Below are 15,118 nucleotides of genomic sequence, written 5' to 3'. Positions count from 1 at the left end.
ATATAAATTGCTCTTACCCAAGATACAGAGTACGCAAGTTAATATGTAACTCTCACCCATAGTATGTCAAAGTGATACACAAATTTATATATACACCTTAAATCTTATTAGGATTTAGGTCTCATTAAGTCACCGAGATCTTGATTCTTCACTTAGGTCAGACAGAAGAATATATTTCACTGTGATCCTATCAATGCATTTACACGCACCAGTATAGACAAGTAGCCAAGACAAACTACTTCCATATATACTGTATCCTAAACCAACAACTCGTCCTAGAGTCATCTCGGTTGCGATCAATTTTATATCTCATAAGGTTAATCCAATTATATGGTCTTCTGTGATCTACAACACACCATATAATCTACTTATATAAAGATAATTGGACATACATATGTAATTATGAACAATTCAGATAGGAGATTAGATAGTGAACTCGAGAATCATTGTATACAAGCATAAAAGTTCTTGCTTTCAGTATTCAAATCCAACAGGTTCTACAAATCCGAGCACCAAACTAAAATAACTTAATTATTCGAGGTAAAAAAAAACTTGGGATCGTAGCATAATATATATTTTTTGTTAAATAATTCACACATGAATTTATTAAATTTCTGCATGTTTGGAAGGGGGCGGCAAATAGTTAAAAAAAAACTTGGGATCAGGAGCTTTTGCAGGTTCAGATGGGAGCTGAGACAGTACAGGAAATTTAGGAAGTGTAGGAAATTCAGGACCCCAATACTCTTCCAACTGAAGTTCAGGGCCCCAGTACTCTTCCCCTTTTTTGGCATCATCACGAGGGAAAGAGCCAACTTTCTCTTGAAGGTCCTGGATGTCGGTGAGCATCTTCTAGATGAGAGCAGTGTTTGAAGACTCACGAACTGCACGAAGTTCGCCTTCGAGTTGAGTAATTCTGACATTGATTGGTCGAAGCTCTTCCGCAATAAGAAGTTGGGCGTCGGCTGTAATCATGAATCCCTTCATGAATTCGATGTGAAGACTGTCGAGACGATGTTGAGAGTCAAGAAGCTGTTGTTTTGACTGAAGTTCAGCTTCCAGCACCTGCGTTTGAAGTGCCTTGAGGTCCTTTCGAAGTTTGGGTACCACGACCTTGATTGGTATGAGTTCTTGAACATGTGAGAAGTGGTCTTGACGAATTTTGAGAAGCTTGTGATTGAGAACACCTAGTCGAACATCGTGGTCTATCATATCAGCAGTCAAGGTGGACTCGACTTCAAGGAGTTTTCTCAAGAACTTGGCGCCGTAGATGTCTTGGCGTTCTTTCTCATACTTTAGTTGCTCGATCTCCAATGTTGATTTGAGATAACACTACTACAAAAAAGCTCATAGACTACAGTTTAACACCGTAGTCTATGTGATTTAATAACCGTAGTGATAGATGATGTAGTCTATTCCCATCAATATAGACTACGGTTTTATAACCGTAGTCTATAGTTACTTAAGACTACATTTTTAGACGCACATATACTACGTGTGGAAACCGTAGTCTATGTGTAATCATATACTACACGTGGAAACCGTAGTTAATTCTGTTCGAAATTGTAGTGTATTGGAAGAATAGACTACGGTTTGTCAACTAGAAATGATAGTCTATAGTATTTAAAGACTACACTTTTAGTGATCTTACTCTACGCCTATTGTCGTAGTGGTTGGCTATCGTCAACTAAAAATTATTGTTATTTTATTTAAAAGTAACAAAAAATGAAATACAAATATTGATACACTAAAAAATTATAATTATCATATATAATTTCACAATATTTCATATTCTGTTAATGTACACTGAAATGAAGCTAACAACGACAAGAGATTAAATATACAAAACAAAGAGTACAATATTTTTTTTCAAAACAATATCTAGTAGTCTATTGTTGAAGAATCTTCATGGAAAATTCAGCAAAAGTCTCCTGTTTTTGCTTCATTTCCAACATATCCTGGCACAAAATTAAAACAATATTTGCCATGAAAACATATAAAACAATCATGTCAACAAAGCATTTCTTACATTTCAAACAAAATTCCAGCTAATTGCAACATATATTATTTCAAAAGTATATTTCTTTCATTAAAATCAATAGACCAAATAAACATATACTAGTATATCTATAACACAAATCCATATTAGTAAACCAAAGTTGTAGAATATTACCTCTACTTTTTATATGTGACTAAGAATGAGATTTACCCACTCAACACGAACTTCATCAATATCCTATTTAGAATAACTCTGATTGTTAAACTATAAAAGATAAACTATTGTTTTATATGAAAAACGTATAATTGAGAATTAAGACAAATTACTTACATGTGAATGTATAGGCAAAAGCGACCATTCTTCATAAGCTCTTCAATAATTTCTTTCATGTAACGCATCCTGAAAAATCCACATTGCTTGAAATCAAGTTGTCTTGGAGACTACGTAATAGTTATAAGGGTTAGTACGTAAAAGATTATAATTACATACAAAAAATATATTTCTCATTACCTTTATAACATCCCAAATAGGTTGTTTTTTTTATCTCTTTTCTCCAATTTGGCATTGAATATAAAAATAGCCCTTTCAACAAAAAACAAAATGATTGTGAGTGGAATCAATTGCACCCTTTCCATACAGACATTCGTGCAACTGCCCAAAAAATACAATTACATGACAACACTGACAGCATGCATACAATAAGTCAATTGAAAATTGCACCTTCAGTTACCCATTGCATATAATCTACATATAAATTACTCAACTTGTGAGAAAAGCCAAAGATCAAGAAGTCAAGACTAACAAACTCAACTTCCCCCACTCGTGAATATATATATACAAAATTAGATATTCTAAACTTATATGATTTTCAAGATAGATAGCCTTAAAATATCCATGTCTAAAACAATATAGACTCTATGCTCTCTCTCTGTTATGAACATATCTAGACCACCAGTCCTAATAAATATTATTTGGAGAACTAATCTATGTTAATATGGCGATCTACATGTTCAATGCAAAATATTAACTACAGATTTTTACAAATTTACTGCTCAGATTCACTAACTATCCAGAAGAAACAGTTTGGTGGACGATTTAATAGGCCTCCCATAATCAAAACAGAACGAAAATTTTACAGTACCTATCTGTATGTTCCTAGAATATATCCACCAAATTTCAACTCAATCGGACTCCATTTACTATGTCTACAGATTTTTACAAATTTACTGCTCAGATTCACTAACTATCCAGAAGAAACAGTTTGGTGGACGATTTAATAGGCCTCCCATAATCAAAACAGAATGAAAATTTTACAGTACCTATCTGTTTGTTCCTAGAATATATCCACCAAATTTCAACTCAATCGGACTCCATTTACTATGTCTACAGATTTTTACAAATTTACTGCTCAGATTCACTAACTATCCAGAAGAAACAGTTTGATGGACGATTTCATAGGCCTCCCATAATCAAAACATAGTGAAAATTTTGCAGTACCTATATGTATGTTCCTGGTATATAACCACCAAATTTCAATTCAATCGGACACCATTTACCATGACTACAGATTTTTACAAATTTACTGCTCAGATAAGTGAAAACGTCCGACATAATCAGTTTGAGGGACGATTTCATGGGCCTCCTGTCATCGAACTGTAATGAAAATTTTACAGAATCTAACAATATGATCCTAGTATATATTCACCAAATTTCATCCACAATAGAAGAAAAACCCACCTCTAAACCTTGGCGACGAGAACGGAGGCACGGCAGCAAGAACGGAGGCACAACGGCGAGAATGGAGGCACGGCGGCGAGGAAACTAGTTGCTCCTGCTCGTCGGCGGTGTCTCACGGTCTTGGTTTGGTTGAGAGAGAGAGGCACGGTAGTGATAATATTGTGTCTTCCTTTGGTGGTAGTGGTAGGGTTTGTGAGGGTGGGGCAGCATAAGTAGAGAAGAGGAGAAGACAGTTTATATGTAAAATTCTTTCATTTATTTATTTAAATTATAAATCATTGTTTAAAATAAAAATATTAGTCATTTTCACTTTTTTAAATAATAAGGTCTTTTGATTTTTTTTAAGTGAAACATTCTTATATATATTTATTAAATACTAAATTAAAGCAATTCATTTCATTTTGGAATTAATAATATTTAGTAAAAAATGCATTATTAAATTTTTCTGTAATATTTTTCAAATTTTATTATTTAAATTCTTAAGATTCTTTTATTAGTTTTTACAATTTAATGTTAAATTTTATTTAATTAAATGTAAAATTATTTAATTTTTTAAAATAATAAGTTTAACGGCATTAAATTTTCACTACATTTTTTAACAGATATTATAAACTACAAATTTAGATATTGTAGTCAAAACTTGCATATACTCTACGGTTTAAAAGCAAATGTAGACAAAAGTGAATATACATATCATATACTACGCTCTATAAAACTACTGTAGTCAAAACTTCATACACAACAAAGACAAACTTCAAAAACACGCTCATACACTACGGTAATTCATAAAGTGTAGAGATAAACATCAAAGTCACGCTCATACACTACGTTTTTTTGGGAATCGTAGTAATAGACTACTATAGACTACAAATGGGACTACGTTTTGTTCGCCAGTGTAGTCTAAAATTTAAAAATGGCGCTCATACACTACGGTTCACCAAAAACAGCGTAGTCTATACGAATACACTACGTTTTTTCTATAAAACCGTAGTTTTAGGGGTGTAGAGATAGCCTAAATTTGTAGTAGTGTAACATCCAACAATGCCTGGATTGGATCTTTGGTACCTTCAGGATGCTCGAAGACAACTTTGTGAGGTTCTCTCCCTTTCCAGTGTGTGATCCTACCATCTGACTCTTCATCAGAGTCATATCTCAGATAAGGCTTGTGAGTGATCTCAATGTGCTCGACGGGCAGCTCCGGAGGAATGTGTGGTGCCCGACATTTCTTCTTAGATGAAGAAGCTCCTTAAGATGAAGTGGAGGGCTCAACTTCAATGACTTGGACTGTGGGTCCAGAGGGAGCATCAGTTGGCTTCTTGGAAAATAGACCAGAAGCCATGTTTGCAGAGGCATCCTTGGAGGAATCGGTGGATGCTTGATCGGCAGGAATGACCTGCACATCATCAGTAGAGATGAGAGAAAAATATGTGTGTCTGTAGATGGGGGTGACTTCCTCTTCTTGATCAGGAGCATCAGTGGATTCTTCAGATGCGTCCTCTACAAATCTTTCAAGAGTAGACAAAATAATATCCATTAGCTGTGGATCTTCATCAGTAGGATAACTGATGGGTTCAGTGATCAGTGAAGCTTGCTGATCTGGAGCTTTAGAAACAGTAGTGTCATCTTCAGTTAGACGACTGATGGATTCAGTCATCTGTTGATCAGGTGCTATAGACACTGGGTTTCGTGAAGAGCAGATTCAGAAACAGGAGTTTCTTGAGGAATGGCTGCAGAAACCGGAGTTTGTTGATCAAGAGCAACAGGATCAAATATTTCTTGAGGAGCAGCATCAGTGGGCACTTTGGCAGCTTTAGAAGTGGAAGTCCCTGCATCTGTGTGAGTGATCAAGGGAACTCTTGTGAAGCCTTGCGACTCGAGATAGTCTAAGGCAAATTTATCAAACCCGTTGGTGGACGTCGCCAACCACCAAATAATTCCTGCGGAATTACCAAAATAAATTAGTATAATGGTAAGTAGGGTCGATCCCACAGAGAGCAGTTAAAAATCATTCAAATCCCTAAATCTATAAAAACGGTGATGCCACCACGCCTTAATTTTGAGAAGAATTAATTAAAACTAAGAATGCAATAAATCAATTAAAATAACTCTTGAAATAAATCATAAGAAAGGTAATTCGGCTCAAATAAATCCACACTAATTTAATCTCTGATCCTCGACGCAATAATTAATTAATCTCTATTAACCAACGAGTTATAAGATACCGTGATACGCACTGACATACCCCAATTACTACTTACTGTGTCGATAGACAGCTAGATACGCTAGTCTTGTCTATTTTCCTTATTAAAATATAACCTAGCCGGATACGCCAGTCTTAGATTTAATATTCTAATAGCATTAAGGTGAAGGAACCCCATTTATATCAATTATCCTAGATACCTAGTAATAATTAATATACCAATTAATTCCTACTACGAACATGGTAGTTTTGTCACTAATCAGCCCTATTCCAACAATTACGGATTAGAGGTGCTAATTGACTATAATCCAATTAAACCTAAGTTGATCAGGCTTAAATAAAATCAGAATTATCATTGAACCTAGAAATAAATCGAAATCAATAGGAACCAATTTTAAACCAATTAGGTCTCACAGATCATCAAATTAGAGTTTCATTATTCTCGCCGAATTAAAAGCTTAGCTACTCATGCTTAAATTAAGAACAAGCAAAGAAATAAAAGTAAACATAGAACAAGAGAATAAATTAAATTGCAAAGAAAATAAAATAACCACTCTGGAATGAAAAGAGAAATCGTCTGCACTCAAAACTAAAAGCAAAAGGATGAACGTAATCAAAGTAAACTAATAAATCTAAGTCTAAAGTTTGCGGCTGCCAAGGGAAAGATGATCTCCAGCAAAGACGAAAATTAGGGCAAGGAATTATTTTCCTGAAAGACGAAACTAAGCCCTATTTATAGATTTCAAATCCTTCTTGATCACTATGGAAGTTGCCATGCAAAGTAGAACTCTAAAGGCAATAAAATCGTGCAAGATAAGGCAACTTCCAGCTGGCGTACTCAGCAAGTAATCTCCACTCTGGCGGAAATCGCAGCTCTCGCCAGAGGAACGGCTGTCGTCAGAGAAACGGACCTCACCAGAGAAATGGCTATCGCCAGGGGAACGGGTCGCGCCAGAGAAATGGCGATTTCTCTGTCTCTTCAGAGAAATGGTGATTTCTCTGGTGATTGGTTTCTCTGCTCTGGAGAGTTGACTTCGCTGCTCTGGACTTTGATTTCGCTGCACTGGCGCTTTGATTCCTCTGGCTTCGATCCCTCTGGCTTCGATCCCTCTGGCTTCGATTCCTCTGGTCTGGTTGACTTCTCTGGTCTAGTCTGGAGCGCGGGCTTTGGCGACAGAGCTTATGCTAAAAACACCCTCTTTAGCCCCGAAATCTCCAAAATTGTATTTTTCCATCTAAAAACCAAAATCTCCTGCAAAGCATCAAACAAGCCATAAAATGCACCAATTTCCAGAAGATTCTCTTAAAATAAAGCTCATATAAACCCTTAAAATTAGAACAAGTAAGCATCAATCAACCCCCCCACACTTAGCCTTTTGCTTGTCCTCAAGCAAAATCCATATGAATCTTAGGAAGAGATTGATTTCAACAATGCTAATTTCCAATCCAAACATTCACAAGTCAAGTCAAGATTTTACAATCAACACACATCTTCTCGATCATGCAAGTAACTCAAAGTTTAAGAAGCAACAAAAGAGTAATGCAAGTAATTCGATCAGACCCAATTCTCCGCTAGAAGTGAATTCCCTAATGTGATCGCCTTTATAATCAATATCACCATTTTTCACACTTTTTGTGCTTAAGATTTTCGACAGTTGAGCCATAATTCATGAAATAAAACTATTTGGATGTAATCCAAAGTCTTTTCATGTGGTTTCCCATGCTCATAGTTGAACTAGAGGAGCAGAGACTCAGAGCTGTCACATTTTCAGAGCAGGCCAGATGTTTCAGAGCTGGCAATTTCAAAGTTGGCAATTCGTCCAACATTTTCACAAATAAGATACGATCATAGGCAATCACAATGACAACACTCCTTCTAGCATCTACCGGACAAATCACGTTTTACTAACTTCCAAAAATGTTGCAACAAAACTCATAATTCTTTGCACAATCAAGAAACATATATCGAAGGTAAAACAAGAATAACTACCATTCATTCACATACCCGAAAGTCACATCAAAAACCATCTCTTCTTCCACCGATTCATAAAAATTCGCACGAGATAAAGACCAAAACTAAGCATAGAAAGGTTAATCTCGCCCAATTGAAAATATAAGCACAACAAAACACCCCCCCCCCCCACACTTAGAGCATGCCATGTCCTCAGGGCATAAAAGAAATAAGGCGAGTTTAGAAAACGTCCCTGATTATCGGTAATGAAAAACTGAAGCATCGTGAGAGGCGGTGAAGAGTGGAGTATGCGGTCTGTGCAGAGTAGAGAGTGGTGGCGCTGGCGAGGCAGAGGAGAGAGTGGTTTCGCTGGCAGGGCAGAGTAGAGAGTCATTTCGCTGGCAGGGCTGCAGAAACATGAACACCTCCATAATCATAGTATCCGCATAGCAACCGAACTGAGGACAAAGAACAAAACACCAACTAAAAATAAAACAAGAACAACAAAAACAAAAATAAAAACTAAAAACAAACCAACGGTGGGTTGCCTCCCACCAAGCGCTAGATTTGAAAGTCGCCAGCTCGACTGCTCAAGTGCTCAAAAAATGCCCGGAACCAACAGCGAAACAGACTCCGCTGGAACTAAAGAGGAGGCATCATAGAACGGCTTCAAACGTTGTCCATTCACGGTGAATATCTTAGCCGTGTCTAAACTGCGAATCTCAAACGCCCCGTCTGGGCAAACAGACTGTATCACGAAGGGGCCAATCCACTTCGTCTTCAGTTTTCCGGTCATCAACCGCAGCTTTGACTGGAACAAAAGTACCTTTTGGCCGACTGTAAATGTTTTTCCTTGCAAGTTCTTGTCGTGCCACATCTTGGTGCTATCCTTATACCACATCGCGGCATCATAAGCTTCAAGACGAAGCTCCTCCACACACTTATCTTTTAAGTCGGGTGGTTCCACATCAAAATGCAGACTTCTGTCGCGTGGCTTCCGTTTGGGCAAACAGTCCGTATGTCCAGAACCTGCAAGTTTCGGGTCAACATGAAGAAATTTATCCTGCACAGATTTAGTCTCAAGATGTTCTTGGACAAAAGGGTCAGTAACATTAGTAGGCACAAACATTTTTAACAACATGGGGACTTTTCATGGTATCATCAATGTTGAAAGTAAACTTTTCTCCATGATAATCCAAACAAATAGTACCACTATAAACATCAATTACTGCCCTAGTGGTCCTTAAGAAAGGACGTCTTAACAGAACACCAGCTGACTCCTTCAACTGCATACTACTCATTTTCACCACATAGAAATCAGCAGGATAAACAAAATTATTCACTTTCACAAGGACATTTTCAAGCAAACCTTCAGGGTGCACACATGATCCATCGGCTAACTGAATCACAACTTTAATATCTACCAACTTCACACCATTTAAACTATTATAAACAGCTAAAGGCATGACATTAATAGAAGCTCCTAGATCACACATAGCATGCTCAATCTTAGTATCACCGATGTAACATGGCAGAGAAAACATACCTGGATCCTTGCATTTGGGCGGCAACTCTTTTCGTATCACTGCTGACACGTTCTCGCCCATCACAATCTTTCCATATTTCTTAGACTTTCCATCGATGAAGTCCTTCAAAAACTTGCTCAGATAAGGGAGTTTGAGTGCTTGGAGGAAAGGAAGATTAATCTCCAACCTTCCAAATATCTTCATGAAATCCATTAGCTCTTCCTTCGGCTTCTTCTTCGCCAATCTTCCTGGAAAGGGAACTGATATTGCAACCTTAAGATCAGGTAGGCTCGAAGGTTTAAAGACCTTGGTTTGCTCCTCCTCGGTGGACTCAAGTGCTGCTCCCTTGCCCTTCTGATCAACTGTCGAACCTCTGTTCGCTGCAGAGAAGAGAAGGTCGCCAGAGCGGGAATCCATTTCTCTGCAGCGCGTCTCTGCTCTGACTGTTGATTCCTCTGGCGATTCCTCTGACTGTTGATTCCTCTGGCGGGAATCCATTTCTCTGCAGCGCATCTCTGCTCTGGTGCACTTGTTCTGTTTGGCCAAACCGGGCTGTTCAACCTGCTGAATGACTGAATCCTTTGTGCCAACAGAACTCTCGAATTCCTCAACACGAAATTCGACTCCAGAATCTGCCTGCGGTCCATCTTGAGAGCTCTTGGGTATTGGTCCGTTCAACTCTATACCGCTCCTCAAAGTAATCATACTAACGTTCTCCATCGGATTCAATTGGACTTGTAATGGTAAAGCACCTTGATGACCCTTGAGTTGATTCATGGATGTAGCGAGTTGAGACATCTGACGGGATAATCCCTCGATTTGCACCTTCTGCTCGGCTTGAGATTGTTGAAGCTGCTGAACATTACCTTGCAAAAATTGTTGATTGCCTATCAAATCCGCCATCATCTCTTCAAGCGACTTGCCTTGCTTTTCGGGAGGATGCTGCTGAGTTTGTGGAGCTTAATACCCCGTCCTTTGATGTGGATGACGGTAGTTTTGCTGCTGCGGCGGTTGCATCGCTGGTAGCTGTTGTTGTTGCCTCTGCTCCGGATCCCTCCAACGAAAATTGGGATGATTTCTCCATGGTGCATTGTGATTGTTCGTGTACGGGTTCCGTTTGGGCAAAGGGGGCAGTGGCGCATCGCAGCTGTAAAAATTGTGGGAAGAGTTCACATGGGCTTGATACTCTTCTTCATCTCCTGTGCATTGCAAGCTCGTATGGCCTGGATTACCACATGCTCCACATGGCTTTTCTGTTGGTTGTCCAGCAGTTGCAACTTTCTCCACCACCGTACTTAGCATTCTCTCTATCCTTCCCAATCTCTCTTCGAACTTGTCATCCAAATTTGAGGAGCTTGCTTGCGCAGCTTTCTTGAGCATTTGAATGCGTGGCTCATCATACTCCCTCGTTGCATCCACCAAGTGCTGAATCAATCGTTTGGCTTCACTCACAGTATTTTGGGAAAACCCTCCTCCACTCGATGAATTCACAAGGTTTTTAGTATCCACGGTCATCCCCTGATAGAAGTACTGCAGCAGATCTCCTTCAGAGAATTTGTGGTTCGGACAGCTGTCCACCAATCTCGTGAACCTGGTCCAATAAGCGCTTAAGGACTCATCATACTCCTGCTTTGCACCACTGATTTCCTTCTTTAGCGCATTCGTTTTGGTGGGAGGGAAAAAATGCTCCAGGAATAGCCTCTTCATCTCTGCCCACGTAGTGATAGAATAAGGTGGAAGACTCGCGAACCAAGAGTTCGCCTCTACTGTCATAGTGAATAGGAAAGCCGCCAATCTAAAGTGCTCCTCTGTAACTCCAGTTGGGCGTTTCTGGACCTTGCAAATTTTTATGAATTCGCTCAAGAAATTGTACAGATCTTCTCCCTTCTTGCCATAGTACTTCGGGAGAACATTAAGCAATCCAAGCTTAATCTCAATACCGGTAGCAGCTGCCGGCATACGAATTAGGGTGGGTGGGTCATCAGCCTCGTGACTGGAGAGGTCACACAGTCTAGGATCGTCAGCCATGTCGTCTCCGGTGCTCCCGTCAGAATTTGACTTAACTTCCTCCTCACAATCAGTTTCTGCCTCTGATTCACGGTCTGTTTGGGCAAACAGAGTCTCGTCAGCAGCGGCAGCACTAGGTTCCGCCTCAATGAACTGTTCCGTGTTGGCGGACAGGTCAAGTTGCGAATCCAGCAGTTCCAGCAACTTCCTCGCCTTAGCCTCCTTTCTCAGTCTCTTTGTAGTTTTCTCGATTTCACAATCGAATAGAAGATTCGGCCGAGAAGATCTGCTCATAAACAAAGAAAAAAAAATAGACAAAGGGAAAAGAATTAGATTAACACTGCTCCCCGGCAACGGCGCCAATTTGGTGGACGTCGCCAACCACCAAATAATTCCTGCGGAATTACCAAAATAAATTAGTATAATGGTAAGCAGGGTCGATCCCACGGAGAGCAGTTAAAAATCATTCAAATCCCTAAATCTATAAAAACGGTGATGCCACCACGCCTTAATTTTGAGAAGAATTAATTAAAACTAAGAATGCAATAAATCAATTAAAATAACTCTTGAAATAAATCAATAGAAAGGTAATTCGGCTCAAATAAATCCACACTAATTTAATCTCTGATCCTCGACGCAATAATTAATTAATCCCTATTAACCAACGAGTTATAGGATACCGTGATACGCACTGACATACCCCAATTCCTACTTACTGTGTCGATAGACAGCTAGATACGCTAGTCTTGTCTATTTCCCTTATTAAAATATAACCTAGCCGGATACGCCAGTCTTAGATTTAATATTCTAATAGCATTAAGGTGAAGGAACCCCATTTATATCAATTATCCTAGATACCTAGTAATAATTAATATACCAATTAATTCCTACTACGAACATGGTAGTTTTGTCACTAATCAGCCCTATTCCAACAATTACGGATTAGAGGTGCTAATTGACTATAATCCAATTAAACCTAAGTTGATCAGGCTTAAATAAAATCAGAATTATCATTGAACCTAGAAATAAATCGAAATCAATAGGAACCAATTTTAAACCAATTAGGTCTCACAGATCATCAAATTAGAGTTTCATTATTCTCGCCGAATTAAAAGCTTAGCTACTCATGCTTAAATTAAGAACAAGCAAAGAAATAAAAGTAAACATAGAACAAGAGAATAAATTAAATTGCAAAGAAAATAAAATAACCACTCTGGAATGAAAAGAGAAATCGTCTGCACTCAAAACTAAAAGCAAAAGGATGAACGTAATCAAAGTAAACTAATAAATCTAAGTCTAAAGTTTGCGGCTGCCAAGGGAAAGATGATCTCCAGCAAAGACGAAAATTAGGGCAAGGAATTATTTTCCTGAAAGATGAAACTAAGCCCTATTTATAGATTTCAAATCCTTCTTGATCACTATGGAAGTTGCCATGCAAAGTAGAACTCTAAAGGCAATAAAATCGTGCAAGATAAGGCAACTTCCAGCTGGCGTACTCAGCAAGTAATCTCCACTCTGGTGGAAATCGCGGCTCTCGCCAGAGGAACGGCTGTCGTCAGAGAAACGAACCTCGCCAGAGAAATGGTTATCGCCAGGGGAACGGGTCGCGCCAGAGAAATGGCGATTTCTCTGTCTCTTCAGAGAAATGGTGATTTCTCTGGTGATTGGTTTCTCTGCTCTGGAGAGTTGACTTCGCTGCTCTGGACTTTGATTTCGCTGCACTGGCGCTTTGATTCCTCTGGCTTTGATTCCTCTGGCTTCGATTCCTCTGGCTTCGATCCCTCTGGCTTCGATTCATCTGGCTTCGATTCCTCTGGTCTGGTTGACTTCTCTGGTTTAGTCTGGAGCGCGGGCTTTGGCGACAGAGCTTATGCTAAAAACACCCTCTTTAGCCCCGAAATTTCCAAAATTGTATTCTTCCATCTAAAAACCTAAATCTCCTGCAAAGCATCAAACAAGCCATAAAACGCACCAATTTCCAGAAGATTCTCTTAAAATAAAGCTCATATAAACCCTTAAAATTAGAACAATTAAGCATCAATCACCCGTAGATGACATACCACAACTTGGGTAAGTCAAAAATGTTGTACAAGCTGACTTCTTCAAAAGTAAAAGAGTCACCAGACTCAATCAATTGCATTTCATTGACCTGAGAGCAAGGTGCAGTTTTGAGGAAGGTGAAGGTGAGAAGTCTATGAAGGTTTTTATAGACTTCGAGGGAGGTATCGAAGCCTGCGAGCAAGAGATTCAGGTGGTGATCGTAGCATCCATTTTGGCTTCTGCTCTTAAAGCTGCAACAGCCTTCAGTTGTTCTGTAGTGCCAAAACGAGTGGGCACAGGAGAAAAATGTTGTACTTTTTTGCCCTTGGATTTGTGTTTGGGCTGAGGCTTGGAGGTGGGTTTGAAGGTGAGTTTGGAAGTTGACTTTGAGTCAGATTTGGAGGAGGTCTTTTTGGGAGTGGATCGAGGGTGGCGAGGCACGTTTGAGGTAGTGACAGACGAAATATTAGATGGAATTTGAGTAGGGGTTGAGGAGGGCCTGGGACAAGATTCAGTTATTGGAGACTCACATAGCTCAGTCTCAAGTGATTGAGACTCACATAGCTCAGTCTCAAGTGATTGAGGTAAAGAGATGACAGTAGCCTTTGTTGACTTGGAGGTTTTGGGTTCTCCCTTCGCCACTTTGAAGAGGAGGATGTGATCAGTTATTGGCAAAGTTTCCGGCCAGTAGATTTCAAGATGACTGGTGCCCTCAATGATGATTTGAGACACTTTGTTTCCTTGACGGAGCAGGTTTGCCGGTTTTGAGTTGTAAGGCTCACTGTAGAGCAGATCAAGGTAGGCTTGCTCCCAGTTGAAAGGACCAGGCTTCATCAGAGCAGCCAAAATATTCTTCTGTGGTTTTGAAGCTTTGTCTGGAGTACCTGTAGCGCCGACCCAGCATTTCTGAATAATTTTGGCCAATAAGTGGTGGCCATGCTTGAGAAGAGATATCTTGAGGGTTCCTTCAGTGGAATCGCTAGCATGGATCATAGTTTCCTTCAAGGTTTTGTTTACTTCCTCATTAGTGAAAGAGGAGGGTTTAGAACCATTGTTCGATAAGGAGAACAATTCACGAACAACATTGGAGGCATTAATTGGTACTTCTTCTTGTACTTCAAAGTCCGAAGAGGTGAAGACATGAAATTTGGTGAAGAGTTCACCGGAGTCGTTGTAGTGCAGTTCTTGGTAGAACTGTTTGATCGGAGACGTCAGAAGACAGGGCGCTTCTTTGATGACTAAGGAAAGCCATTGGTGCCTTGACATAATTTCTTCTACTTCTATGTAACCTGGTTTTATTTGGAAGGAGGGTACATCCATCGATTGTTCATACCGCACTTCCTTGTTGCTACAATCTACTGATTTCACTGTGTCAGATCTCGCCATACCTGTGATTCTGAAAGAGGAAAAGTTTCAAGCAAAATTCTCATAGTTGATTGCTATGGAACGAGTGATTAGTTTGCATGCAAGAGAGAGAAGAGAGACAAAAGAGTAGGTGAGAATGAGAGAGAAACTAATGATGATGTGTGATTGTAGAAGAAGAACAATTACTTAGGGCATTGAAAAGACACCGGCGGTTTGAAATCCGCGCGCCGAGGTGTATTTAATAAATTTTGAAATCCGCATTAAATGCCCGTCAGAAAATTCCTTAAAATAAGAGA

The 15,118-nt window shown here is 39.3% G+C and overlaps 1 long non-coding RNA gene across 1 annotated transcript; it reads right to left on the bottom strand.

The window, feature by feature from the left end:
- Window positions 1-1,740: 1,740 nt before the first annotated feature.
- On the bottom strand, window positions 1,741-3,923 carry LOC131026188 (uncharacterized). The gene is made up of 3 exons (XR_009102208.1): window positions 3,734-3,923; window positions 2,327-2,395; window positions 1,741-2,233 (listed from the first exon to the last, which is right to left on the bottom strand). It is a non-coding gene; the product is annotated as an uncharacterized LOC131026188 (long non-coding RNA).
- Window positions 3,924-15,118: the final 11,195 nt, after the last annotated feature.

Source organism: Salvia miltiorrhiza, chromosome 5 (assembly GCF_028751815.1).
Source record: "Salvia miltiorrhiza cultivar Shanhuang (shh) chromosome 5, IMPLAD_Smil_shh, whole genome shotgun sequence".
Taxonomy (NCBI): domain Eukaryota; kingdom Viridiplantae; phylum Streptophyta; class Magnoliopsida; order Lamiales; family Lamiaceae; genus Salvia; species Salvia miltiorrhiza.
The sequence above is the reverse complement of the archived record's forward strand: the minus strand, read 5'-3'. Positions and strand labels throughout refer to the sequence as shown.